We start from the raw sequence: 27,384 nt of genomic DNA, 5'->3' as shown, positions 1-27,384 counted from the left end.
GTTCACGCCGTTCTGCCTCAGCCTCCCGAGTAGCTGGGACTACAGGTGCCTGCCACCATGCACAGCTAATTTTTTTGTATTTTTAGTAGAGATGGGGTTTCACCCTGTTAGCCAGGATGCTCTCCATCTCCTGACCTCGTGATCCGCCCATCTCAGCCTCCCAAAGTGCTGGGATTATGGGTGTGAGCCACCGTGCTTGGTCTAAATTTGACTTTTTAAATTCAACAGTGATTATCTAAAGCCTGAGCTGTTCAGATTGTTAAATAAGAGTACTCTAAGTTAATCTACAAGAATCTTAATTAAAGAAGTGAATTTGGATATGTTCAAATTATAACTCAGCTGAAAAGCAGTTTCTCTACTATGCATCCCCCTCACTAATCCCACTTCCCAAATAAACTGACTGAGGTATGATAAAAGGGCCCAGACTAGAGGATGGCAAACAGCAGCCCCAAGGTCAAATTCCACCTGCCACCTGTTTCTATAAATAGTTCTGCTGAAACACAGAAATGCCCGCTCATTTACATAATGTCTATTGTCTGTGGCTGCTTTCAAGCTACAAGGCAGAGGTGAGCAGCTGGGACAGAGACAGTGTGCGGCCAGCAAAGGCTGAAATATTTATTTCTTGTATCACAGGAAAAAAAAAATTGCCAACCCTTGGTCTAGAGTAAACTGAACACCCATAAAAAGTAAAATCAACTTTATTCACCACCTCTGACTGGCAAAATGACTTAAGAACCAGCACACTGCTACATTTTAATAGTGGTTAAAAATCTAGACACATTTGGATTTAAATTGAAATCCAATATCCTCTTCTTCATGATGAAGTATTAATGTGATTAGCTAGCTAAGAAACATTTGACTCTCACATACTTAAAATATGTGTTTTGGTGTTTGTGTACACAAATGAGGGAATACAAAATACGTTTATGAAGTAAGTCATCTTCACTAATGGATAGAAATATTCCCCAAATTGCTGAGACCATGCATCAACCCCACTGCACAGTTAGAAGAAGGGCCACACTAATTACCCGAGGATACAAAATCTCTTAGGAAGAGGAGTGGCCACAGAGAACAAGAGCATATATAGTGCATTTCAGGGAAGTTTCTCCTGCCCTCCAGATTTCCCTGTGGACCTACTCTGAGTCCATTCTGTAAAGGGGCATTTCTGCATTTGAGCAGCTCCTGTTCTTACCCATTACCCATCCCTGTGTATAGGGGGCTTCAGGAAGAACTTGCACAACCAATCGATGCCCTCAGTTTAATATAACATTTCAAAATATCTGGCTCTCCTGATTCCGTAGCCAAACTCAGAATCATCAGGGCCGCTTCCTCTCCCAGGAGAGTAAGCAAACTTACTGCCCAGATGTCCCACAAAGTGTCTTTGCTTTCAACTTGGCTGCAGGCTGGAAAGGCTGTTTCTCTACAAGGACTGGAGATGCAAACCCTTGGAGGGGAGGGGTCTGGGGAGGGCAGGCACGTGTTAAAAAGGGCAGTGGATGAAAGCAAATATGGCTGCAATTGTCCACTTCTGCTTGAACAGCAAGTCTGTCCCATGCTATGACAGTCAGGGATTCTGTAGGATGGATCCTGTTTTTTAGAGAAAGTACATTGTTAATCCGTCACTTTATGTGTTATCTCTAAGATAGCATCTATCATGCATATAGGCACAAATGCATACTGGAGTGAATTCATAAATTAATAGATGAATTAAGACCTCAGACTCTGGCGACAAGCAAAATTGAGTTTAAATTCCATCTTTGCTAGTTAATAGCTATTAGTTATCTATCGCTGTATAACAAATTATCCCAAATTTAGTGGCTTAAGTTATTATCTCACAGCACTGTGGGTAAAGGATCTGGGTTTGACTTTGCTGGGTACCAAGGCTGCAGTCATCTCATAGCTTGGCCAGGTGGGGAAGGACCTGCTTTCAAGCTCACGCATGTGGTGGTTGGCCGGCCTCAAATCCGTCATGGTTGTTGGCTAGAGACATCAGTTCCTTGCCACCTCGTCAAAGGGCTGCTCACAGCTTGGCGGCTGCTTCCCCCAGAGAGGGGAATCTGAGAGAAAGATCCAAGATGGAAGCTACAGTGTTTTTGTTTTCCCTGGGAATGTGGGGGAGGCATTGAAAATGATTTTTGTGTGAGTGATAAAATATATACAACATTATTTGTTATTGTAACCTTTCTTTTTTTTTTTTTGAGACAGAGTCTTGCTGTGTCACCCAGGCTGGAGTGCAGTGGTAGGATCTTGGCTCACTGCAACCTCCGTCTCTCGATTTCAAGAGATTCTCCTGCCTCAGCCTCCCAAGTAGCTGGGACTATAAGTGTGTGCCACCACGCCTGGCTAATTTTTTGTATTTTTAGTAGATGGAGTTTTGCCATGTTGGCCAGGCTGGTCTCAAAGTCCTGACCTCCAGTGATCTGCCCACCTTGGCCTCCCAAAGTGCTGGGGTTACAGGTGTCAGCCACCACACCTGGCCTATTGTAACCATTTTTAGGTGTGCAATTCAGTGGCATTAAGTATATTCACTATGTTTTACAACCATCACCACTCTTTCTAAAACTTTTCATCACTCCAAACAGAAACTTGAAGCTACAGTGTTTTTGTAACTTCATCTCAGAAGCAACATACCACCATTCTGTGATATTCTGTTTCTTGGAATCAAGTCACCAAGTATAACTCACACTTCCACGGGGAGGGGATCCTGAAGGGCAAGAAGACCCAGGAGGAAGACATCCTAGAAGGCAATCCCAGAAGCTGCCTACCATACAAGCTATGTGACCTTAGGCAGGTTACTTCACCTCGCAAAGCCTCAGTTTCAGCCTCTGTAAAACAAGGATGATATCTTGGTCTGTTCAGGCCGCTATAACAAAATACCATAAACTGGGTGGCTTATAGACAACAGGATTTTTATTTCTCACAGCTCTAGAGGGTGAAAGGCCAAACACAAGGCAGAGTCTGTCTGGTGAGGGCCTGCTTCCTCACAGGTGGCACCTTCTTGCTGTGTCTTCACATGATGAAAGGGGCAAGGGGTCTCTCTCAGGCATCTTTTTAAAGGCACTTATTTCATTCATGAGGGCTCTGTTCCCGTGATCTCATCACCTCCCAAAAGCCCCACCTCCTCATACCATCACCTTGGGGTTAGGATTTCAACATATGAATTTTGGAGGGACCCAAACATTCAGACTTAGCAGATGATTTTGCCGACCTCATAGTGCTGTACCTATATCCAGGGGGAGCACTCCCAAGTGTCTACTCTTCAGTATGAGATGAAATGGATGGTGCTGAACCATGATGTTTGGCCACCTTGGACTCCAGGCAGTGTTTTCCTGCACGGCTTCTCAGATCTCTGTGGTGCTTCAGCAGAGATCACGTCTTTAGATCTCTGACAGCATGAGCAGATAGAGAGCAGAGCAGAGGCAGAACTGCGGCAATACAGAATATGATTCCTACATCTTCTTCCCAGTACAATCTTTATGGGGAGCAGAGCTTCCTGTAAGGAAGGAGAAGCCTGCCCTGGACAGTGTTGAGCTCCCATGTCCTCATCGTACCTCCTCTGGGAATGGATCCATCCCTCCCTCAGTTGCTCACATTCACCACTAAGATACTATCCTTGCACCCATCATGGTTTATTCTCTTTCTTCCATGCACATTCCCAGTATCACTTTAATGTGTCCTCCGTCTTTCCTGGTGAGCTGTCCTGTGCAGTGAATAAGAAACAGTTACTTCCTCTGGAGGGCTTGCATATGATTATGCAATGTGCAAGCAGGCTGCTTTTAAAACTGGTATTTAAAAATTTTCAAAATAGTAATATCGCTTTCCATCCTTGTCCCCTCTCACAGGTCAGCCCTAAACAAGTCAGGGTCTCATTCCAAACACCAGCTCATGGATGTGTTCTGAGCCATCATATATTCCAGCCATATCTTTATACTTCTGTGGTCCTGTGGAATAGTACCAATCCAGATCCTTAATTAGCTGAAAATTAATTCAGATGATTGCACATTTAAGCCAAAGAAATAAATTCATATTGTGTACAAAGGTTTCTGGTGATGAGTATTTTGGAAAGACTATTAAAAACGTTTGAAATAAAAATAGTTTCCTGGCTAATGCTCAGAAAAAAACAAAAATAATTACTGATCAGTGTTTTCTAAAGTGTGTTTTGCAGACTGAAATGCTGTTTGCCCACTGACCAAAATTACATTGATAATCTCCAGGGTTGATAAGAATGTGGTAAAACAGTCATGGACTGTTTTCTGCTGGGAGTATAAATTGGACATGCCTCTAGGCAACCAATTTTGTAGTATTTATCAGAATTTAAAATGTATATGCCCTTTGACTAGCAATTCTACTTCTAGAAGTTAATCTTACATCATTCTTGCACATATATCCAAGGGGCTTTATTGCAGTACTGTTTATAGTAAGAAAACGTTGGAAACAACTTAAATGTATGTCTATAATAGACCAGGTAAATCAATTACAATGTGCCTCTACTCTTGAATATTGTACAACAGTTAAAATAATGAGCAGGCTTGGTACAGTGGCTTATGCCTGTCATCCCAGAACTTTGGGAGGCCAAGATAGGAGGATCTTTTGAGGCCAGGAGTTCAAGACCAACCTGGTCAATATAGTGAGACACCCATCTCTAAAAAAAATAAACAGCCGACCTGTATGTATTCACATGGAAAGATGGACATAGTATTTCGTTACCTGGAAGAAGCAAGTCCTAGAGCAATATTTTAGTATAATTACTTCTGTAGGAAAACATGTATATATATGGTATTATATATATAATTTCTATGTATATGCACAATATTGTGTGTGTGTGTGTGTGTATTAGTTTGTTTTCATGCTGCTGATAAAGACATACCTGAGACTGGGCAATTTACAAAAGAAAGAGGTTTAATTGAACTCACAGTTCCACATCGCTGGGGAGGCCTCACAATCATGGCGGAAGGAAAGGAGGAGCAAGTCACATCTTACATGGATGGCAGCAGGCAAAAAAAGAGAGTTTGTGCAGGGGAACGCCCATATTTTTTTCTATTTATTTATTTTTTTTAATTATACTTTAAGTTCTAGGGTGCATGTGCACAATGTGCAGGTTTGTTACATGTGTATACATGTGTCATGTTGGTGTGCTGCACCCATTAACTCATCATTTACATTAGGTATATCTCCTAATGCTATCCCTCCCTCCTCCCCACACCCGACAACAGGCTCCACTGTGTGATGTTCCCCACCCTTTGTCCAAGTGTTCTCATTGTTCAGTTCCCACCTATGAGTGAGAACGTGCGGCGTTTGGTTTTCTGTCCTTCAATGGTTTGCTCAGAATGGTGGTTTCCAGCTTCATCCATGTCCTTACAAAGGACATGAACTCATCTTTTTTATGGCTGCATAGTATTCCATGGTGTATATGTCCCACATTTTCTTTTTTTCTTTCTTTCTTTTTTTTTTTTTTTTTTGAGACGGAGTCTTGCTGTGTCTCCCAGGCTGGAGTGCAGTGGCGCAATCTCGGCTCACTGCAAGCTCCGCCTCCCCGGTTCACGCCATTCTCCCGCCTCAGCCTCCCAAGTAGCTGGGACTACAGACGCCCACCACCACGCCCGTGTCCCACATTTTCTTAATCCAGTCTATCATTGATGGACATTTGGGTTGGTTCCAAGTCTTTGCTATTGTGAACAGTGCCGTAATAAACATACGTGTGTATGTGTCTTTATAGCAGCATGATTTATAATCCTTTGGATATATACCCAGTGATGGGATGGCTGGGTCAAATGGTATTTCTAGTTCTAGATCCTTGAGGAATCGCCACACTGTCTTCCACAATGGTTGAACTAGTTTACAGTCCCACAAACAGTGTAAAAGTGTTCCTATTTCTCCATATCCCCTCCAGCACCTGTTGTTTCCTGACTTTTTAATGATCGCCATTCTACCTGGTATGAGATGGTATCTCATTATGGTTTTGATTTGCATTTCTCTGATGACCAGTGATGACGAACATTTTTTTCATGTGTCTGTTAGCTGCATAAATGTCTTCTTTAGAGAAGTGTCTGTTCATATCCTTCACACACTTTTGGATGGGGTTGTTTGATTTTTTCTTGTAAATTTGTTTAAGTTCTTTGTAGATTCTGTATATTAGCCCTTTGTCAGATGGGTAGATTACAAAAATTTTCTCCCATTCTGTAGGTTGCCTGTTCACTCTGATGGTAGTTTCTTTTGCTGTGCAGAAGCTCTTTAGTTTAATTAGATCCCATTTCTCAATTTTGGCTTTTGTTGCCATTGCTTTTGGTGTTTTAGACATGAAGTCCTTGGCCATGTCTATGTCCTGAATGGTATTGCCTAGGTTTTCTTCTAGGGTTTTTATGGTTTTAGGTCTGACATTTAAGTCTTTAATCCATCTCGAATTAATTTTTGTATAAGGTGTAAGGAAGGGATCCAGTTTCAGCTTTCTACATATGGCTAGCCAGTTTTCCCAGCACCATTTATTAAATAGGGAATCCTTTCCCCATTTCTTGTTTCTGTCAGGTTTTTCAAAGATCAGATGGTTGTAGATGTGTGGTATTATTTCTGAGGCCTCTGTTCTGTTCCATTGGTCTATATCTCTGTTTTGGTACCAGTACCATGCTGTTGTGGTTACTGTAGCCTCGTAGTATAGTTTGAAGTCAGGTACTGTGATGCCTCCAGCTTTGTTCTTCTGTCTTAGGATTGTCTTGGCAATGCAGGCTCTTTTTTGGTTCCATATGAACTTTAAAGTAGTTTTTTCCAATTCTGTGAAGAAAGTCGTTGGTAACTTGATGGGGATGGCATTGAATCTATAAATTACCTTGGGCAGTATGGCCATTTTCACAATATTGATTCTTCCTAACCATGGGCATGGAATGTTCTTCCATTTGTTTGTGTCCTCTTTTATTTCATTGAGCAGTGGTTTGTAGTTCTCCTTGAAGAGGTCATTCACATCCCTTGTAAGTTGGATTCCAAGGTATTTTATTCTCTTTGAGGCAGTTGTGAATGGGAGTTCACTCATGATTTGGCTCTCTGTTTGTTTGTTATTGGTGTATAGGAATGCTTGTGATTTTTGCACATTGATTTTGTGTCCTGAGACTTTGCTGAAGTTGCTTATCAGCTTAAGGAGGTTTTGGGCTGAGATGATGGGGTTTTCTAAATATACAATCATGTCGCCTGCAAACAGGGACAATTTGACTTCCTCTTTTCCTAATTGAATACCCTTTATTTCTTTCTCCTGCCTGATTGCCCTGGCCAGAAGTTCCAACTCTGTGTTGAATAGGAGTGGTGAGAGAGGGTATCCCTGTCTTGTGCCAGTTTTCAAAGGGAATGCTTCCAGTTTTTGCCCATTCAGTATGATATTGGCTGTGGGTGTGTCATAAATAGCTCTGATTATTTTGAGATACATCCCATCAATACCTAATTTATTGACAGTTTGTAACATGAAGGGCTGTTGAATTTTGTCAAAGGCCTTTTCTGCATCTATTGAGATAATCATGTGGTTTTTGTCTTTGGTTCTGTTTATATGATGGATTATGTTTATTGATTTGTGTATGTTGAACCAGCCTTGCATCCCAGGGATGAAGCCCACTTGATCATGGTGGATAAGCTTTGTGATGTGCTGCTGGATTTGGTTTGCCAGTTTTTTATTGAGGATTTTTGCATCGATGTTCATCAGGGATATTGGTCTAAAATGCTCTTTTTTTGTTGTATCTCTGCCAGACCTTGGTATCAGGATGATGCTGGCCTCATAAAATGAGTTAGGAAGGATTCCCTCTTTTTCTATTGATTGGAATAGTTTCAGAAGGAATGGTACCAGCTCCTCCTTGTATCTCCGGTAGAATTCGGCTGTGAATCCATCTGGTCCTGGACCTTTTTTGCTTGTTAGGCTATTAATTATTGCCTCAATTTCAGAGCCTGTTATTGGTGTCTTCAGGGATTCAGCTTCTTCCTGGGTTAGTCTTGGGAGGGTGTATGTGTCCAGGAATTTATCCATTTCTTCTAGATTTTCTAGTTTATTTATGTAGGGGTGTTTATAGTATTCTCTGATGGCAGTTTGTATATCTGTGGGATCAGTGGTGATATCCCCTTTATCATTTTTTATTGTATCTATTTAATTCTTCTCTCTTTTCTTCTTTATTAGTCTTGCTAGCGGTCTATCAATTTTGTTGATCTTTTCAAAAAACCAGCTCCTGGATTCATTGATTTTTTTGAGGGGTTTTTTGTGTCTCTGTCTCCTTCAGTTCTGCTCTGACCTTAGTTATTTCTTGCCTTCTGCTAGCTTTTGAATGTATTTGCTCTTGCTTCTCTAGTTCTTTTAATTGTGATGTTAGGGTGTCAATTTTAGATCTTTCCTGCTTTCTCTTGTGGGCATTTAGTGCTATAAATTTCCCTCTACAGACTGCTTTAAATGTGTCCCAGCGATTCTGGTATGTTGTATCTTTGTTCTCACTGGTTTCAGAGAACATCTTTATTTCTGCCTTCATTTCATTATGTACCCAGTAGTCATTCAGGAGCAGGTTGTTCAGGGGAAATGCCCATTTTTAAAACCATCAGATCTCATGAGACTCATTCACTATCATGAGAACAGTGCAGGAAAGACCCATCCCATAATTCAATCACCTCCCACCAGGTCCGGGTTCCTCCCATGACACGTGGGAATTGTGGGAGTTACAATTCAAGATGAGATTTGAGTGGGGGCACAGCCAAACCATATCATGTATGTGTGTATGTAATACATGTACAGTCACACAGATTTGTTTGGAAGGATACACACCAAACTGTTAATAGTGGTTATTCTTCCTCTTGAGAAAGAAATCGAATTTGCTAGAGGGTAGGAGGGTTGCTTCCTGCTTTACTGTGTATACTTGCATATTGTTTGAATTTTTTATAATTAGTATACATTGCCTCTGTAATTTATTATTAAATTATTAAATTGAAGCAACTTAAACATTACCTCTTAAACTTATAGAAATAACCTATTTATTTTTAAGCAAATTAAGAAAAAAACCCTATAATCTCTCTGCCCAAATATAATTACTATTAATCTTCCATACCTTTTTCTTTTTTTTGACAATTGTTACTTAGTTTTTATTTCATAATCATAAACTTAACTCTGCAATCCAGCTAGACATGGGAGAGAACAAGGAAAACATGGAACCCAAAGGGAACTGCAGCGAGAGCACAAAGATTCTAGGATACTGCGAGCAAATGGGGTGGAGGGGTGCTCTCCTGAGCTACAGAAGGAATGGTCTGGTAGTTAAGATAAAACACAAGTCAAACTTATTCGAGTTGTCCACAATCAGCAATGGTGATCTTCTTGCTGGTCTTGCCATTCCTGGACCCAAAGCGCTCCATGGCCTCCACAATATTCATGCCTTCTTTCACTTTGCCAAAGACCACATGCTTGCCATCCAACCACTCAGTCTTGGCAGTGCAGATGAAAAACTGGGAACCATTTGTGTTGGGTCCAGCATTTGCCATGGACAAGATGCCAGGACCTGTATGCTTTAGGATGAAGTTCTCATCTTCAAATTTCTCCCCATAGATGGACTTGCCACCAGTGCCATTATGGCGTGTGAAGTCACCACCCTGACACATAAACCCTGGAATAATTCTGTGAAAGCAGGAACCCTTATAACCAAATCCTTTCTCTCCAGTGCTCAGAGCATGAAAATTTTCTGCTGTCTTTGGAACCTTGTCTGCAAACAGCTCGAAGGAGACGCGGCCCAAGGGCTCGCCGTCGATGGCAATGTCGAAGAACACGGTAGGGTTGACCATGGCTAGTAGTACAGGACTTTCCTCGGCGGCAGCGTCTGCAAAGCGGGGCCATACCTTTTTCTATAGATGTATTGTTTGTTTTTACAAATGTAATTATTCCATTTAGACCATTTTGTAAGCTGCTTCTTTTATTTCACAATATGGGATAAATGTGATTATTCCCTGAAGAGTTGGATAATAAACACATTTATGTGCCAGTAGATATTCAATTATATTTCTGATGATTTCAATGTTATGGTTTTTAGGTACATGAGATTACTGGAAACTAGGCATTTGAAATGGGGGAGGTAAATTCCTAGTGCGATATCCTATTACCTGGCTTCTTGCTTTCATCTTGTTCATCCGTATATCTAGATGGTCCACCCTTTATGCCTAATCTCTGTCAGTGTCTTGAATAAAGTTTTCCATGGCTGCCCATTGCCCTCAAGATAAATTTCTAGTTTCCTTAGATGGATTGCAAGGCCCCTCACTTTCCAGCTCACGTTTCCTCTGGCACATCTTTGGCTAACACCTTTATCTTCAACTCCCATCAATGGCTCACCTCACCCAGGCTTATTCTTACTCCACCTTCAGATTTCAGCTCCAGTGACTCCATTTCTGATTCAGTTACTTCTGTCTTTCTCAGAGCATCTTCCTCTTCGTCCATCTCTTGTTTTTGCCACCCAATAGGTATTCTCCCTTTTCGTGACAAAATAGTTCATTGTGTGTGAGAGACTTCAGGCAAGGTTATTAAGCTCTCCACGCTTCAGGCTTATCATGGTTTATCATCTATTAATGGGATAATAATAGTACCGACCTCCTGAGACTGTTACTTGGAGGAAGTGAATGAATATCTCTCAGTGGATTAGAAGTGCCTGTGACATGATACAGGCTCTATGTGTTTGAGGCTGCAGTTGCTGTAATTGGGATCATCTCTCTTTTACTCAGTCCACCTAGTTTGGTTGAAATTGGTTCTACCCTCTGCTCTAGGGGTTGCTGAGGTAATCAGTAAATCTAATCCTTCTAGATCCTGTGATGGGTTCAGAAGAGAACACAAAACCCGATTTGAGCCAACGAGAGTCACTATGAATACTTTACTTTCTGAGGGAGAGAAACTCTTTATCTCTAGGCATGTGCATAATGCATGCTAGGCTTACTGCTGTTGCAGCTGAGAGATTGCAGATGGGAGCCCGTCAGAGCATGGAACCAACACAGAGGCAAACAACACAGAGGCAAAAAGGCTTAGCAAAGAGAGAGAAGTCCTGTCCTGGTGATACTGGGTCGAGCCTTTTGTGAAGTGATGCCTGACCAAGCTCTTCCTCCAACTCCTCAGTCATTTGAGCCAAATTGTTGCTTAAACCACTAAGGTTTAGGTTTTCTGTCACTTACAACCCAGAGTTTCCAGAAATATATACCATGTCTTGCCAACATTATACCTTGTTATAATGGTCTTTCTATTGGTCTCTCTGCTGCATGAGACCTTAAGGTCTGTGAGGACAGGTCTGGGTCCTATTTCCCTTTGTATCTCCAGCTTCCAACATAGTGCTTGACTGTATTAGATGCTAAGTATTTGTTGAATGAAAAAATGTCTCAGAGACTACCTTGACTATTTCAGCATAACTTGTTCAATGCTGCTGGTTTATCCAGGCCTAAAATTCTGCTAATCCTATCAGCAAGGCATAATAGGATGGAAAAAGAATTAATATTACTGAATGCCTGTCAGTAACTAGGTAATGTATATGATACTTTACATTATGTCATTTAATCAGAAAGCATAATTGCTCTTTCTCCCTTCCTGCTCTCTCATGATAGGTCTATTACTCTACTTCCAAGTCAGTAAAATAAGAACAATGAAATAAAAATATCAGTGAAATAAGAACAAAGGTCAGCTGTGGTGGCACACACCTGTAATCCCAGAACTTTGGGAGGCTAAGGCAGGTGGATTGCTTGAGCTCAGGAGTTTAAGACCAGCCTGGACAAAGGTGAAACCCTATTTCTGCAAAAATTAGCGGGCTATGGTGGCACACAACTGTGGTCCCAGATACTTGAGAGGCCGAGGTGGGAAGATTACTTGAGCCTAAAAGGTCGAGGCTGCAGTGAGCTGTGATTGTGCCACTGCACTCCAGCCTGGGTGACAGAGTGAGACCCTATCTCAAAAAAAAAAAAAAAAAATATATATATATATATATATATATGAAAATATGTATACCTTTAGTATCTTACGAGAAAAATGAAAGGCAGATAAAAAGTATACATATTCTATTCTTTAAAAGGCAATAATCATTTGAATCTTTTGAGTTCAAAATGCTATATTTTATAAATTTTTCTTCTATTTCTTCTTAGCATTCAAGTGAGTGATTTTATTAAAATATGCCATTTTGGTAGTAAAACATTTAAATTCAAAGTCACCTTAAGTGAGTGATGTGCTTGTACCCAGCCACTTAATTAGCTGGGGGAAGTGACACAGTTGTGTATATGCAGGACAATTTCGAGGTCACTGGAAGCCCTCTCACCTCCCCATGGTGCCAACTTATTGTCCCATGCTGAATGGTAACATTCAGATTTAGGACTAGATGGCCAGGAGAAAAGCACTAAGCAGCCTTCACTCCAGAAGGATTTTTTGTGCTTGACTCCCTGACTTCTCCTTTTGTTCAGGGAGCATGCAGTAGTGAGAACACCTAAATCGTGATCCTTGTCCTCCGTCTATAAACAATTGGTATTGTTGTAGGTTAGTTTCTCAGAGCATAAGAATGAAGACTGTAGTATGGCCCGGCTCTTTCTTATGAAAGCACTCTTGATAAAACAATCTACATAAGTAGACTGACCAGTTAAATGTGGTTATTAGTCATTTAGTTTTATCTGTATAATGGTCTTATCAAGACTAATTATTGCTATATTCAGTAAATATTTAGAGAGCACCCTTTTATGGACCAAACTCTTTGCAGAATACAAAGATACCCAGGAAGTGGATCTCTTGTCTTGAAGGAGCTGAAAATTGAGTTGCGTTATCCTGGAATCACTTTTTTCCTTTAGAGTTGGAATTTTGACAGATGGAGAAAATCATCTAATAAGGTGTTCAAAAACTTGGTTGGCCCGTGTGTGGGTTGAGGATTAATTCGTTAGTGAGAGCCACAGGCAGATTGAGCACACTATTCTTAGCTCAGTAGAAGCAAGTTATTCAGAGAAGGATGAGAGATGGCAAACTCCCCCTAGTGCCTTTTTGCTGCTAGAGAGGTGAGCTTCCAGGGGCTCCTAGTTCAACTTGCTTGTATTTTTTTCACTTATATTTGGTCTCCACAAGCCTTCCTTTCATCTTCAGATTTGTCCAAAGTTTAACACCTGTGTGTGTCCAATCAAGGAAGGACATGTTATCACATATGAGTATATTTAGGTGGGAAGTCTTTGAGGAAACTAAATTTTGTCATTTGAAAGAAAGAAGAGTGTTTTATTTTTGAGTCACTTCAGGTCTTTGTCCTGACCTTTGTTAAACTCTTGTTTAAACTTGTCTCAGTGAGAATGTTTGCGGGGATGGGAGATAGCAGTTCCCATTGCATCTAATCATCTAGAAAACGAGAGACTACACCTTAACGGTGCAAATCCTTTTAGAATTGATCTGCCTGGTCTTCTGCTTTTTCCTTTCTCCACTCTGCTTTGTCTTGAATTCCCAGAAATGCCATCTTAAAACTCTTTCAAAACTGCTAACTACTCTTTCCCCTCTTTTTTCCCTACCAGTTTCTTTTTTTAACCATCATATAAAGAGACAGCTTCCAAATAGTGCTCTATAATTGAGCAATAAACAACAAACTTTTGTCTGTATGTATCCATACTACCAATCAAAATACTTAACAACAAAATATCAATAAAAAATGGCCAGTGTCACATTTTTCATCTTCTGTCAAAATCAGAACCCTCTATTTTACCATTTACTTTTAAATCTGGGGTACATAAATTCCTAAGAAAATACTAAGCATATCAAAGAAGTTCGGACAAATATATGTGAACAGAACAGTTCACTGACACTAATCTTGGCCAAAACCTAGAGTTATTCAGAAAAGATGTCCAGAGACAAATATTGGAGGTTTTGAAGAATTAGAAAAATAAGAGGAAAACCTGGATACAGAGGTATCTCAGAAGCTGAGGAAAGTGTTTTAAAAAGGAAGAAGAGGCCAACAGTGTCAGGTGCAGCTAAAATATTTAGTATAAGGAGGACTGAAAAATATATCTTGAGTTTAGAGACTTGAGGGTTATTAGTGACCTTAACAAGCATTGTTTTTGGGGAGTTATGGAGCTAGAAGTGAAATTGGTAGGTTGAGGAATGAGTGGAGGCTAACTAAGGCAGTTGAGCTGTGGGTATGGACGCTTCCTTCAAATTAGCTGTAGAGAGAGTAATAGAACAGTGGCTGTAGGAGTGGGGACTGAGGACTAGGAAATAATTTATTTTAAATGGGAGACATTTGAATAGGTTCAAAGCTTATGGGAAGGATTCAGCTGAAGACAGAGGTCCAGTAACAAGAGAGAAAACAGAATAGATGATGTTAAGTTCCCAAGATCCACAATGACTGTCAAACCCAAGAATCATCTTAGAATAGACTTGGGATACAAAGTTCAACTGCAAAAGACCCTATTTTTAGACAGCCTCTGAACTTAAGAAACAATGTCCAGCCTGGAGGAAAAAAGAAGAGGACTGAGTTACTATTTTCTCCATGTTTGATTCTAAGGAATGTAGTGTTATGTTGGATATTACATCAAGCCTTGGAAAATAAGGGAAGGGGCAGGCCATGAAGATATGTGCAATTAAAATTAGAAACTACACATAGCCAGTAAATTGATTACCAGTTAATCTAGCTTTGCCATCACCTGAGAGAGGTGATGTAGTCAGGTAGTTAGGTTTTATCTCAGGTCGGATTTCTAAATATTGAAAGCCATCACCAAAGAAGCTAACGTGGAACCAGTACATTACCTGGGGGAGAGTACCTGGAGCCATAGATGTTGGTGTGCCTGAGAAAGGTCAGAATTTTAAAAATAAAATTAGAATAGCTGTGACCAGCTGTACCCTCCAGACTCCTCAATTGCACACAGCTCCCTTTGTGTCCATTTTGAGGACTCAGCACCAAGACTTCTAAGGCATGAAGCACTGGGCAATGCTTTGGGGTTGCGACAATGCAATTATGCTAAATACTCATGTTGTCTAGTCTTATATTGATATTGATAACCTAATCAAAGATTCACTTGAGCTAAGCTGACCTTGCTGAATTGCCTGTGTTAGCCGCCAACAGTGTCAACAGAGAGGAGAGTAATGGTCAAAGTGGAGGCAGATAGTGTTATGATTTATGTGGTGCCATGAAGGCAGTGTTTTTGTCCATGGGAGCTGTGAATAGATGCTATGGGTAGCTGAATACGGTTGAGATTTTTCAAAAATTGGCAGGCATGTTACTTTGGAGGTTCTCCAGTGACACATCAGAGATTTAATAAATTATTACAGTTTTGTATTCTTGCTTTCTGTGACATCTCTCCCCTTTGTGCTTAATCATTGTTTGTTTCCCAGTATGTGTTTGTCACTATTATTAATTTTGGGAGATACAAGGAAATCCCCAAATCAGTAAATGCCCTCTAGGAGTGATTCTCTAGTCTTGTAGTTGGACAGAAACCCACAACATAACCCCCTTTGTAGGCTCATGCAAGAGGAAAGGAATTCAGCTTCCTTAGTGGTGGAGTAGGCCCAGTTCCAAGGATGTCACTGGGTATCCTGTGCATCCAGAGAGGAACAGGGCAACCTCCCGACTCTTTTACATCACTTTCTGAAAGGAAAGGGAATGTTTCAAAGCAGGACCATGCACAGATACCTGACCACCTATCCCTTTTGAAAGTCCCACCTGTCATGTCTCCACACCAGTTGTATTGCATTACCTGGGTAAAGGAGTCTAGTGGGAAGGGGTGGAGGGTAGTCCCAAGCTAGTGAGACCAGCATTCCCCTGGGTTATTTTATAGTTTCTCTTATTAATCCTAGAAGCATGGCTATGAGGCTTGTGTTAAGGAGTTTTCTCCTTGGGGAAAGATAATCTTACCAGCGTCTTCGGGCTGTTTTCCTAATTATTAACACTACTCCTATATATTCCCCACTGGGAGCTATGACGTAGACAGGTTTGCCTCTCAAGACTTTCTATGAAAGCTTTTTTGATGTTACTCCTGGGAGCTTCTGAAAGGCCAGGAAAGAGGCCTCAAGGCCACACTGTATACTAGGCTATGTCACACACCCTTTTCTTTCCCGTGTCAAATTGCAGTCTACCCAATGCCATCCACTCAAGCAGAAGGTCCTATGGAGCACCCAGGTAACAGCACTATTTGACGGGGAGAGACGTCCCTCTTCCCAAAGACATTTACCTCATCATCACATTCTCATGAACAACATCTTGAGAGACAGTGTGTGAGGGGCAGACATTTAGATTATCATCAAGGCCATGACAGATTGGCGGCTACAGTTGTCTAAAGTTAGATAGCAAACCATTCCAGGTAGATGCAGGTTTATTCCTAAAGATCAGCAGTTTTTGGTTTTGGTGGGAATCTTTCTTAACTACAGACAGTGTTGAACCTCAGCTGAGCTCTATGCTCCTGGAAAACAGCAACAATTAAGAAATACGTCCATACTTTTGTTCTGGGAAATAGCTCACTGCAAAGAATCACCATCCCCACATGACGACGTATGTAAGATTCACAGAGGATCCTCTTGTTTACCTATGACGAGGCCAGTCACAGGCCCTCCAAACTCCCTATCTCTGTCTCATAAATGATTAGCTGAACGTTTGCCCCCTGTGATCAGTCTGGACAAAATACTTACTAATTTGATTTGACCACTTTAATGAAGCTTCTCTCATCCCCCCACCGCCTGTAAACTTTGACTTATTCCTGAGACTAAGCAAGTGTTGGAACTGGGAACAACCCCTCCTCAATGGCCCTTCCTGAGATCCTCCATCAGCTGCAGACAAATCTTTCCTGTTCAGCTGTCACATCATCCCATGTGTGCATCCCCCAGGCCTGGTTCCTTCTAGCCTTGTTTACTCCTATTCATTAAAAAAGAAGCCCTTTCAGCCTGATCATCTGGATGTTTATAGACCTTATGGTCAGAGCCTTTTCCCTATTGCAAGAATCATCCTCCCCTTTTGGCATATTCTTTAAAAGTAAAGTCTCTTCTTAATTTAGTCTGGGTTTGTTTTTATTTGACACTACTCTCTATATTTTGGTATTTAATACTGTGTACGCTGAATATGATCTTTTCTTGATGACCTACCTTCATCTTTAAGACTGTTATCACATTGTGCTGAAGAGGTAGTTGTCAGTGAGGCCAGTTCTGGGTGGGATATTGGCTGACCTGGCACTAATGCTGGAGCCAACTTATTTCTGGGATAGAGCAGCTACTTTTGTTTTATGCATTTCTGAGTTACATTAAACTCATTTGGATAGAGTATAATGGTGATCTTTCACTAGAAAAAAAAAACTACATTGTTTATTTTCTTATTTTTTGATTTTTTTTTTTTATTGAGACGGGGTCTCACTCTGTCACCCAGGCTGGAGTGCAGTGTGTGCAATCTCAGCTCACTGCAGCCTCCACCTCCTGGGCTCAAGTGATCCTCCCACCTCAGCCCCTTGAGTAGCTGGGACCACAGGCATGTGCCACCATGCCCAGCTGATTTTTTGTATTTTTGATGGAGATGGGGTTTCACCATACTGACACTGTTTTAAAAATAATTCTAGAATTCACAACTTTCTATCTAGCATGTGTATGTATAAATTACAATCTCTTATGTTTAGAAATTAACAAGAATCAAATAATGTAAGCTAATTTTCCAAAAAGTGATTGAGCTACAATGCAGGCATCTGACTATCTTATTTTTAGCCCCCAAGACATGCAAATGTTAGAAGAAAAAGAATCTTTAAAATTGCAATTGATAGTAAAGTTGCTTAACTGTATGTCTAATATGTGGAAGAATATGTATATACAGCCCTTTATCAAAAAAGAGGTCAGGAAAGTTGGATGCAGCGTCACACACTTGTGGTCTCAGCTACTTGGGAGGCTGAGGTAGGAGAACTGCTTGAGCCCAGGAGTTTGAGTCCAGCCTGAGCAACATAGTGAGATACTGTCTTTTGTTTTGTTTTTGTTTTTGTTTTTGTTTGTTTTGTTTTTGAGACGAAGTCTCGCTCTGTCACCCAGGCTGGAGTGCAGTGGCACAATCTTGGCTCACTGCAAGCTCCACCTCCCAGGTTCATCCCATTCTCCTGCCTCAGCCTCCCAAGTAGTTGGGACTACAGGTACCCACCACCACACCCGTCTAATTTTTTGTATTTTTTGTAGAGACGAGGTTTCACCATGTTAGCCAGGATGGTCTCGATCTCCTGACCTTGTGATCTGCCCGCCTCAGCCTGTCTCTTAACAAAACAGGGGGAGTAGGATAAGGAAAGAACCAGGTAAGGATAGAAAAAAAGCATCCAGCCATGAGGCCTTACAGAGCAATATGATATAGAAATTATTCTCATTTATTAATACAAGTGAGAACAATTAGATTTGAAAATTTGTGATTTGCATAAATTTACCTGACTTGTAAGTGCCAGAACCAGGGTTAGAACTCCATTATTCTATTTTCTGGTCTATGACTGTCATCAGGACACTGTGAAGCCTTTCCTTTAGTGAGTTTCAGGTAATACAGACCAGAAAACAGTTCTAACTGTATTCCTTGTTGTTCATGTCACTGTCAGACTCTACAACTTGTTGCTTCCATTACTGATTTCAACACCAGGGACTGCTGTCCGCTCCTCTCTCCCTCCTTTTCTAGGAAGCCTTACTATTCAAATGTGTAACAACTCATTCTTGACTTCCAGCCAATCAGCCAGAGACATGACCTTCATGCAGACCATCATCTTTTTGAGGCTGTGTCTATTTCTGAGTACTTGGGGGCTGCTGCTTTGCTGATAGGGATAGAGATAGAAAGAAAAGAACTGTTTCTCTGTTTCGCCCTGTTAGAAATGCTTGTTCCCCGGTGCCATAAAGAAATAGCACTTGAACATAAATTTAATTTCCTCAGCAAGGCCATTTTTTTACTTTCTGCAGAAAGGGTACACATGTCAGCAGTTTTGCCATGAGAGTACACCGAACAAAGGAGACAGGGTCATTTATAACCTGATGCATCCACCCTACTGCTGTGTCCGGTTTCCATTGGCTGGAACGGGACATCACATTCTGTATTTGTCCTGATTGGCTAGCAACTTAGAACTTTTTAAAAGAGGCAAAGGCAGAGGAGAACAAAGGAAAGAGGAAGTAACTTGTGGAATGCTGAGAAAGGTAAAAATGCCTTCAAATAAGGAAGAGGAACAGGTTAAGACCTCATGCTTGCTTGCACCAGTATAAGCTTGCCAGGGCAAATATTTAGGCTAAATTGTGGGAGCTAAGAACATAAAGTACATTGATTTCTTTATTACAGCTAGCAGATATTTAAGAATATTGGCACATTGAATAATGTTTGAATAAATTTTGCTTCTAAGAGAAGTTACTATTTATTCCTAATTAGATGGGGAGGGAAGTCTTTGAAGAGGAACCTCTACTTTATATTCTATGCTCCCTCACCTTGCTACATCATCTGAAGGTCTTCCTGAGTTTCTGGAAAACAGAAAGTATCCTAAATACTTATATAGTATTATATGCTACCAATTAATTGTCCACTCTATCATCTAAAGATCTCATGACACACAGTATATGGAAGTATATGTTTTACCTTATTCTGTAGGTCCAAATTCTCTGTTGAGAATTATGTGGACTTCAGAGCTAATTTGTTTCATTGACATGCTCCATACCTCACTTGGTAAGGCTCAGGCCTCGCCCAGAGCAGGGTATAGCCTTTGGTCTAGCCAACCTTGCTGGATGTTATAAAGTATTTTAGCTGTTGGATTATGCTTTCTATAAATGTAAAGATGTCATGGGACCTCAGGTGTATTCATGCAGGCTTTGCCATTTATCCTAACTCCAATTAGTTACCACAGGGACAGCAAAACAAATGTAAGGCATCACATCAACACAAGGAATTATCAATCTTGTTACTAAGAGGACAGAGGAATCCCTACCAAATAGGGTAAATTTCTTTTTAGGTCCTTTAAATGTGAAATGTAATAAGGTAATTTAAAGATCATTTCACTAACATGTAAAGGAAAATACAAACATGTGCACATCAAATTGCAGGTCTTACAATTTTGGTTCTAAGGAAACAATAATTAACATAAGCTCAAAATGACACTTGCTGTCTGGGAACAGTTCTAGTGAAATAATGAACCTGTAGAAATAAAATTGAAGAGCTAATCAGCCTTGAACGGTGCTGAGGTGTTTCTCTCTCTCTGGTTGCTGTTCATCTCGTGCTTGTCTCTTTGCTTTCCTCTACGTCTTTGATGAGACACATAATTTTTATGTGGGGCGATAAGGTCCCGGTTCTCTTTGATAATTACATAGATGAGAATATGTTTGGTTTTGGAGGAAAAAAACATTTACTTTACAAATGTATATAAAGAAATAACTTTGACCTTCTGGTAAAGATAACCAAGTACTTCCTCAGCAACAGAAAAATAGGCACGGCCGGGCGCGGTGGCTCAAGCCTGTAATCCCAGCACTTTGGGAGGCCGAGACGGGCGGATCACGAGGTCAGGAGATCGAGACCATCCTGGCTAGCACGGTGAAACCCCGTCTCTACTAAAAAATACAAAAAACTAGCCGGGCGAGGTGGCGGGCGCCTGTAGTCCCAGCTACTCGGGAGGCTGAGGCAGGAGAATGGCATAAACCTGGGAGGCGGAGCTTGCAGTGAGCTGAGATCCGGCCACTGCACTCCAGCCTGGGCGACAGAGCGAGACTCCGTCTCAAAAAAAAAAAAAAAAAGAAAAAAGAAAAACAGGCACATTCGTGGGTGTGAGTTTCCTTTTATAGTGATAGCTCCTCCTAATAAAAACCTTTGTAAGGAAAAGGACAAAGTTGTTGGTTCAGGGGGCTAGCAGTAGACCCCTTCCCCTAACAGCTCAAAGATAAGGTAAATCAAAGTGTCCCCCAAGAGTTAAATGAGGGAAAACCCACATGCAGTGGATGGCATTAGCCATCTGTGGTGGGAAAGGAACAGATTGTCAATCGATGCGTGGTTAAAGAGTTTGAGAACACCCGAAACCTTAATCAGGGTCACATGGGAGCAATCTCATGAAGGTAGAATGGGAGGATGGTTGCATTTAGCTGTTACAACCTCATCAGTTGCATTCCCACAGGAAGACTGCCTGGATATTGAGACGATGTCATCACAGAGCTGGGATTCTCACAGTGTGGTAAGAAGACCTCTAGCCTAAGCATCTCCTGAGGTCCCTGTGAAAATGCACATCCTAGGGCTTTACTGCACAGAGACCAAAAATATTTGGAGTGGGCTCAAAGAATCTGCATTTTGTTTACATTCAACTGAATTTTCTTTTTTAAAGTTTTTCTCTAATTTAAAAAAAAAAATTAACACAATATGGGCTCATTGTAACCACGAATGCAAATATGAGGAAAGGAAAAGTAAATCTCAGTTGATCCCTCTTTCTCTCTTACCCTGTGGTAACAATCCTAGTAGCAATTGTTACTAGTAACAATACTGGTGAGCATGAGCATCCTTCCATCCCATTTTTCGCACTTGCAAACATATATACATTTTTAAGAGGTTTTATTTTTTGCTTCTCTTGTTTGTTTTTATAAACTAGGTCATATTGTAAATAATATTTTGAGATTTACTTTTCTCAAGTCATAATGCCAAACACTCTAGGTTTTTTTTAAAAAGTATGTACATCTATATACGCATTCACACACATTTACACATATACATACAAACACATACATATGTGTGTCGGGTTGCTTGAAAATGCAGCTTAAAATGGATGCTAAATTCCATTTAGGGCTAAATACTGGCACAATAGTCCAGTGTAATAAGGAAAAGTTGAAAACAACTTTGAAGAATGACATTCTTTTAAGTTCTATAGTTTTCTATGGTATGGATTATTAAGATATTCAAGCATGTCCCATAGATGAACATTCAGGTTGTTTTCTATTGTTGCTGCATGTGTTTTACTTCATTGCCATTACAAATGCCTTTATTTTGGGGATGATAGATGAACAGAAATGGGATTTCTTAGTCAAAGGCTATGTTCATTTTAAATTCTATTAGTATTATAATGACTTTCTCAAAGCTTGAGGTAAATTACAGTCGATTATCATGATTCCACTTAGTTATATCCTCTAAAATCACCTTGAGCACTGAAATAGCAGACACTGACTCACTGTATTAATGTATTAATATGTTGTATCAATATATTAATATTAATGATTAACTCTGGAGGAAATACAGAGTTAGGTTTCTGCAAGCTCCTGGTCACGCTTTTGTCAACCCATCAATACATAACCTTGTTTTACATGTGTTTCTGTTTAAATACAGCTTATTTATTTATTTATTTATTTATTTATTTATTTATTTTGAGACGGAGTCTCTCTCTGTCGCCAGGCTGTAGTGCAGTGGCACAATCTCAGCTCACTGCAGCCTCCACCTCCCAGATTCAAGTGATTCTTCTGTGTCAGCCTCCCAAGTAGCTGGGACTACAGGTGCCCACCACCATGCCCAGCTCATTTTTGTATTTTTAGTAGAGATGGTGTTTCACTATGTTGTTCAGGATAACCTTGATCTCTTGACCTCACGATCCACCCACCTCAGCCTCCCAAAGTGCTGGGATTACAGGCATGAGCCACTGCGCCCGGCCAGCTTATTTATTATCTATTATCGATAACCTAGCATTGAACTCATGGCCAGCAATATGTCTCATGCCTGAACAATGCTTATCTAACACATGGACTTTCTCTACAAGGCACTTTACAGACTAAAGTGCCTTTACTAAAGTCTGTAAAGTGCATTATGGGGAAAGTCCATGTGTTAGATAAACATTCAGCCCTGTGCAGAAAATGTGGCATTAAATTCACCACCAAAAGGATACTAGTTTACATTATGAGGGTGAAACAAGGAAGGAGAATGTCACTTTGTTCTACCTGGACTGGGAACATGTATGCTGGGTGACCACACTGCACGTGACCATGAATGACCACAAATGATCTCCAGAGTGCCACAAGTACTGGCTTTGGGGTTACAAATACATTTGAGAGTGTAGGCAAATTTGTGAATACAGAATCCACAAATAATAAGGATTGACTGTATATTCCCACCAGCAATGTGTTTGTCACGTTCATTATTCTTCATCTTCACTGTTTCTCTTTTTTTAATATTTGTGAAATTTTAGGGGAAAACTGTTTCCTTGTTGCCAACTAACTGGTGAGGTTAAGCCTATTTTCTTAATTTATTGCACATTTAAATTCTATTATTGATCACTTACCTGTTCATATACTTTGCCCTTTTTGCAACCAAGTGACTTAATTTTTTTTCTCATCAGTTCTTAGAAACTGTATATTAGGGATATCAATCCTTTGTTATATGTTATGTAAATACTTTTTTATTCTATTGCTTGTCTTACTTTTGTTTTGGGTATCTTTGCTATATGTTTTAATACTCAAATATATCTGCCTTCCTTTTGTGATTTAAGGTCTCCTGTCTTATTGTATCTCCAAGACTACATCAAGTTTTAAATTTTTATCCCAATATTTTTATTGTTACATATTTTACATTTAAATCTTGACTCTATCCAGAATGTTTTTGTATCTGGTGTTAGGCAGGGGTCTATGTTCGTTTTTTTCTTCCAGACGAACATTCCTCAGTTGTTCCAAATAGGAAGAGAGGAAATCAAACTCTCCCTGTTTGCAGACAGTATGATCCTCTACCTAGAAAATCCCATTGTCTCTGCCCAAAAGCTCCCTTATCTGATACACAACTTCAGCAAAGTTTCAGGACACAAAATTAGTGAACAAAAATCAGTAACATTCCTATATAACGATAACATTCAAGCTAAGAGCAAAATCAAGAGTGCAATCCCATTCATAATCACTACAAAAGAATAAAATAAGAATACAGCTAACCAAGGAGGTGAAAGACCTTTGCAATGAGAATTATAAAACACTGCTAAAAGAAGTCAGAGATGACAAAAACAAACTGAAAAACATTCCACATGAATTTTTTTTTTTCCCATCTGAGTTGTTCCGATCTACATTATCCATGCCTGGTTTCCAGGGCCTCCCAGAGATTCTGTGAACTACTTATATCCTTTATTGATCCTTTTCTACTTAGCCCAGATAAAGTAGATTATGATTTTGCAACTAAGAGTAGTAACTGGTGCTGGAAATATTTGTACCTAATGGACTGTCAAGTAAATGGGAATCTGGGATTAGCTATTTAACCTAGTTGAGTTTGAAGGCATGTGGAGTGAAACATTTCCTTAAATATTGGCTATGGTTAATGGGAGTGAAGTGCCTACTGAAGGCAGCATTTTGGAAACTCAAGTGGCTGCTTCCCTATAATATTTTAAGAAATGTGGCTGTACTGGCTACATGGAATTGTGCTAAAAATCTTAAAGAAAAATAAAACAGACTCAAGGTTTTAAATTATTGCCTCAATGTAGTCTCAGAAAACAAGAAAATTTTTGACTGGCCTAAAATATTATAGTCTCTTATAGCAACAGGGTTGATGAAGTTGAACATCAAACATATGCTCTGATTCTGTGACTTATTGAATTATAGGCTAATTTAAAGACTGGCTGTGTTTCTTAAGTGAAATTTAGGACATTGGGAAGAAAAGAATGGGACCCTGAGAATTGGAGTGGAGACATTTGAGAGGATTCAGATGACTCACACTCCCAACCTCGCTAAATCCTCCTTATCAGCAGGAGCAACCCTTATCCTCTGAAGGACACAAACCTGTCTGAGGACCTCACAAAGACCTTGCCTAGCTTCTAAGAGGATTCCAGTTCCTCATCACTTACTCCTATCTTACTACCTTTACTTACCTATTTGAAGTCAGATCCCAGTGTGTCTCAGAGATTTAATCATAAAGTCATACCTTGGGAGAAATATATTTCCCCTACTACTGCCACTGCTGTTACAATTTTTTACATACCAAAAAATCACAAGATTTTGCAATTTATGTCTACAAAATTTGCATAAAGTTATCCATTACCCATCCTAATTTTCTTCCTAACTAAAAAGAACATCTGTTTTTGCAATGACTGTACTAGAATACTACATTTCCCAAACTTCCTAATATCTAGGGGTGGCCATAGGACCTAGTCAATGAGACATAAGTTTAATTGTACTGATTATTCCTAAAAAAGTTTTGGCATTCTAAGAACTGCTCTTCCTTCTTGTATGTTCCTCCTTACTGCATGGGCTTGGTCATAATCTCTGGAACTATAGAGGTCATCTTGCACTCATGAGGGAAAGGCCAGGAGAATTGCTAGAACTTCCAATCTGACATTTGTAAGCTCCTGAACAAGTGACGACAATCACTTTTACTCTTTTTTTGTTTTGTTTTTGTAATTAATGGAGGGGAAACAAACGTAATTGATACATTCAGTCAAACACAATCATCAGCAGTGATGATGCAAAAATGTAGCAAAGACATAGAAAGCAGCTATTTTCCCCTTGAAAAAGTGAAAATTCTTGAGCTTCACTGATTTTACTAATTTAGATCCCATACCGACACTTGATTCAATTAGTTTGGCTGGAGAGTCACTGTTTGCTAGTTGGCTTAGGCCAATAGGGCCCTCCCTGGGAACTGGGGTCAATCCCATTAAACGCACTTGTTTGCAACTCCCTGGGGAGAAGTGCTAAGAAGGAAAAAGGAGACGATTGGATGTGAAATAGGTGAGTAACATGTCCACTTCATCCCTACTGTGAATATGTCATTAAAATTTATTACTCTTATTCCACTTTCATGGTCACTGAACAGTCTGCTTGTTGGATTTGACTTCTCGTGTAATTTATAATAGGGATAGGAACTAATCCACTCATATTAGCATTGTGATCTGATTGCCAGTTTAGTTAATACACTTACATAGAAGATTTCATGAATCAGCATCTCTGTCTCAGTTTAGTTAACATAAGTACACTCCCACCTCCAAGAGATCTGCCGTGCCTGTGATGACAAGCCAGGTCTTGAGTCTGTAAGGATGCTCAGGGCCAAATCCCAGAGCAGGGAATTCTCCAAGTAAGGGCATCCTGCCCACTCACCACCTGGGAAACTCCCTTTGCTGTACCTTTTAGCATCTCCTTGAACCCTTGAAACCGTTGTAGATGTCATGAGTGTTATTTTTCTTTGTGTAAGATTTCAGCAGTAACATGTGCCCTGTCTCTAAGTGTACCAAAGATGCCGTGCAGGGTGGGACAGAGCCAGTTCCCATCTTCCTGGAGTCAACATGATCCCAGAGCCTTCACCACTATAGATAGTTATCACTTTGATTCCATTTAAGGGTGCTGTGACAGATGTAACTAGAATGATACCAATTGCAGAAATGTAGGGTGAGCTTGCAAAACAAAAAGTCGTTGATTCTGTAACCCATAGGCTACCAAGTGTCATGCAAAACATCTGGGGTAGTTAACTTGACAATATTTATTGAGTACAATAAGTTATACATCTGACTAATGGAGATGTTATCAGTAATAATCAATAGGATAAAGAGAGTTCTGGATGGGAAGACAGAAGCTACAGTGCTAAGTGCTAATTTTCTTTACTATGGATGCATCCATGAGCAAATCACTTCAATTGAATGGCCTTCAAGTTTTTCACCTCCAAAACTGAGTTTTCTTCTCACAACAGTTAAATATTTCCTGGGCAGTTTTGTTTATCTCATTAATTTACTTTAAAAGGCCTTTCTTCATATCACAAACTCCAACTTGATTGTGGTTTCTGAGCAAATAATAACAAATTTTGTGTTTGTGGAAGCCAAATTAATGAGTTTTAACTGCATGCTAATTAAAACTCCTTAGAATTCTGTAAAGACTTTCAAGAGTTCAAATTTGTTGATTAAATTTTCTCGTTAGACTTCACAATGAGTGTGGAAAACAAATGATCAGTCTATCAGCCCTAAAAAAAGAAAAACTCTAAGATTTTCTTCCCAGTTTTTATTATGGAAGGCAGCAATGGAATAGCCTCACAAACCTGGCCTTAAGGTTATCTTGCAGGTTAACTCACTGTCTTAAAGATATTCTTGTAGTGATTTAAAACCAAATGGCAATGTATGATTGAGGTTCAATTAGCAGATTCCTTAGTTGGGTCTTGATCACACCTCTGATTGTCACCTCTAATAGGGTGTATTAAAATTTCCATTCATTATAGTCATTAGTCCCTGCCAGTGATGAAGTTGTGAAGATATCTGTTGGTGTTCAACTTCTAATTTGTGTGATAATTTGTGTTTATGCTTAGAACACTTATTGGTTGTGGATGGAAAGGGTGTGACCCATTTAGAAACTATTCATGTAGATAAATCTGGAAAGTTTGCCTGGAATGGTTAAAGCAAGGTGATGCCACCTAGTCTAGTAATAGACAAGGGCCACTTAGAAGGTCAGATGAGTCTTATTCCATAGTCAGGAAGAGAAGTGGTTTACCCAGAGATGCAGTGGGATTGCTTCAAATGATCCAGAAGGGGGTTTTTGCATGG

The 27,384-nt window shown here is 40.1% G+C and overlaps 1 protein-coding gene and 1 pseudogene across 22 annotated transcripts in view; one reads left to right on the top strand and one right to left on the bottom strand.

Annotated features, from left to right (window-relative positions):
- The window catches only part of LOC105494330 (regulator of G protein signaling 6), a 626,815-nt gene that overhangs the window by 266,636 nt on the left and 332,795 nt on the right, over positions 1–27,384 (top strand). The window lies entirely within an intron of this gene.
- On the bottom strand, positions 9,116–9,795 carry LOC105494304 (peptidyl-prolyl cis-trans isomerase A pseudogene; annotated as a pseudogene).

The sequence above is a fragment of the Macaca nemestrina genome, chromosome 7 (assembly GCF_043159975.1).
Source record: "Macaca nemestrina isolate mMacNem1 chromosome 7, mMacNem.hap1, whole genome shotgun sequence".
Taxonomy (NCBI): Eukaryota; Metazoa; Chordata; class Mammalia; order Primates; family Cercopithecidae; genus Macaca; species Macaca nemestrina.
This window is presented reverse-complemented; position numbering and strand designations above follow the sequence as displayed.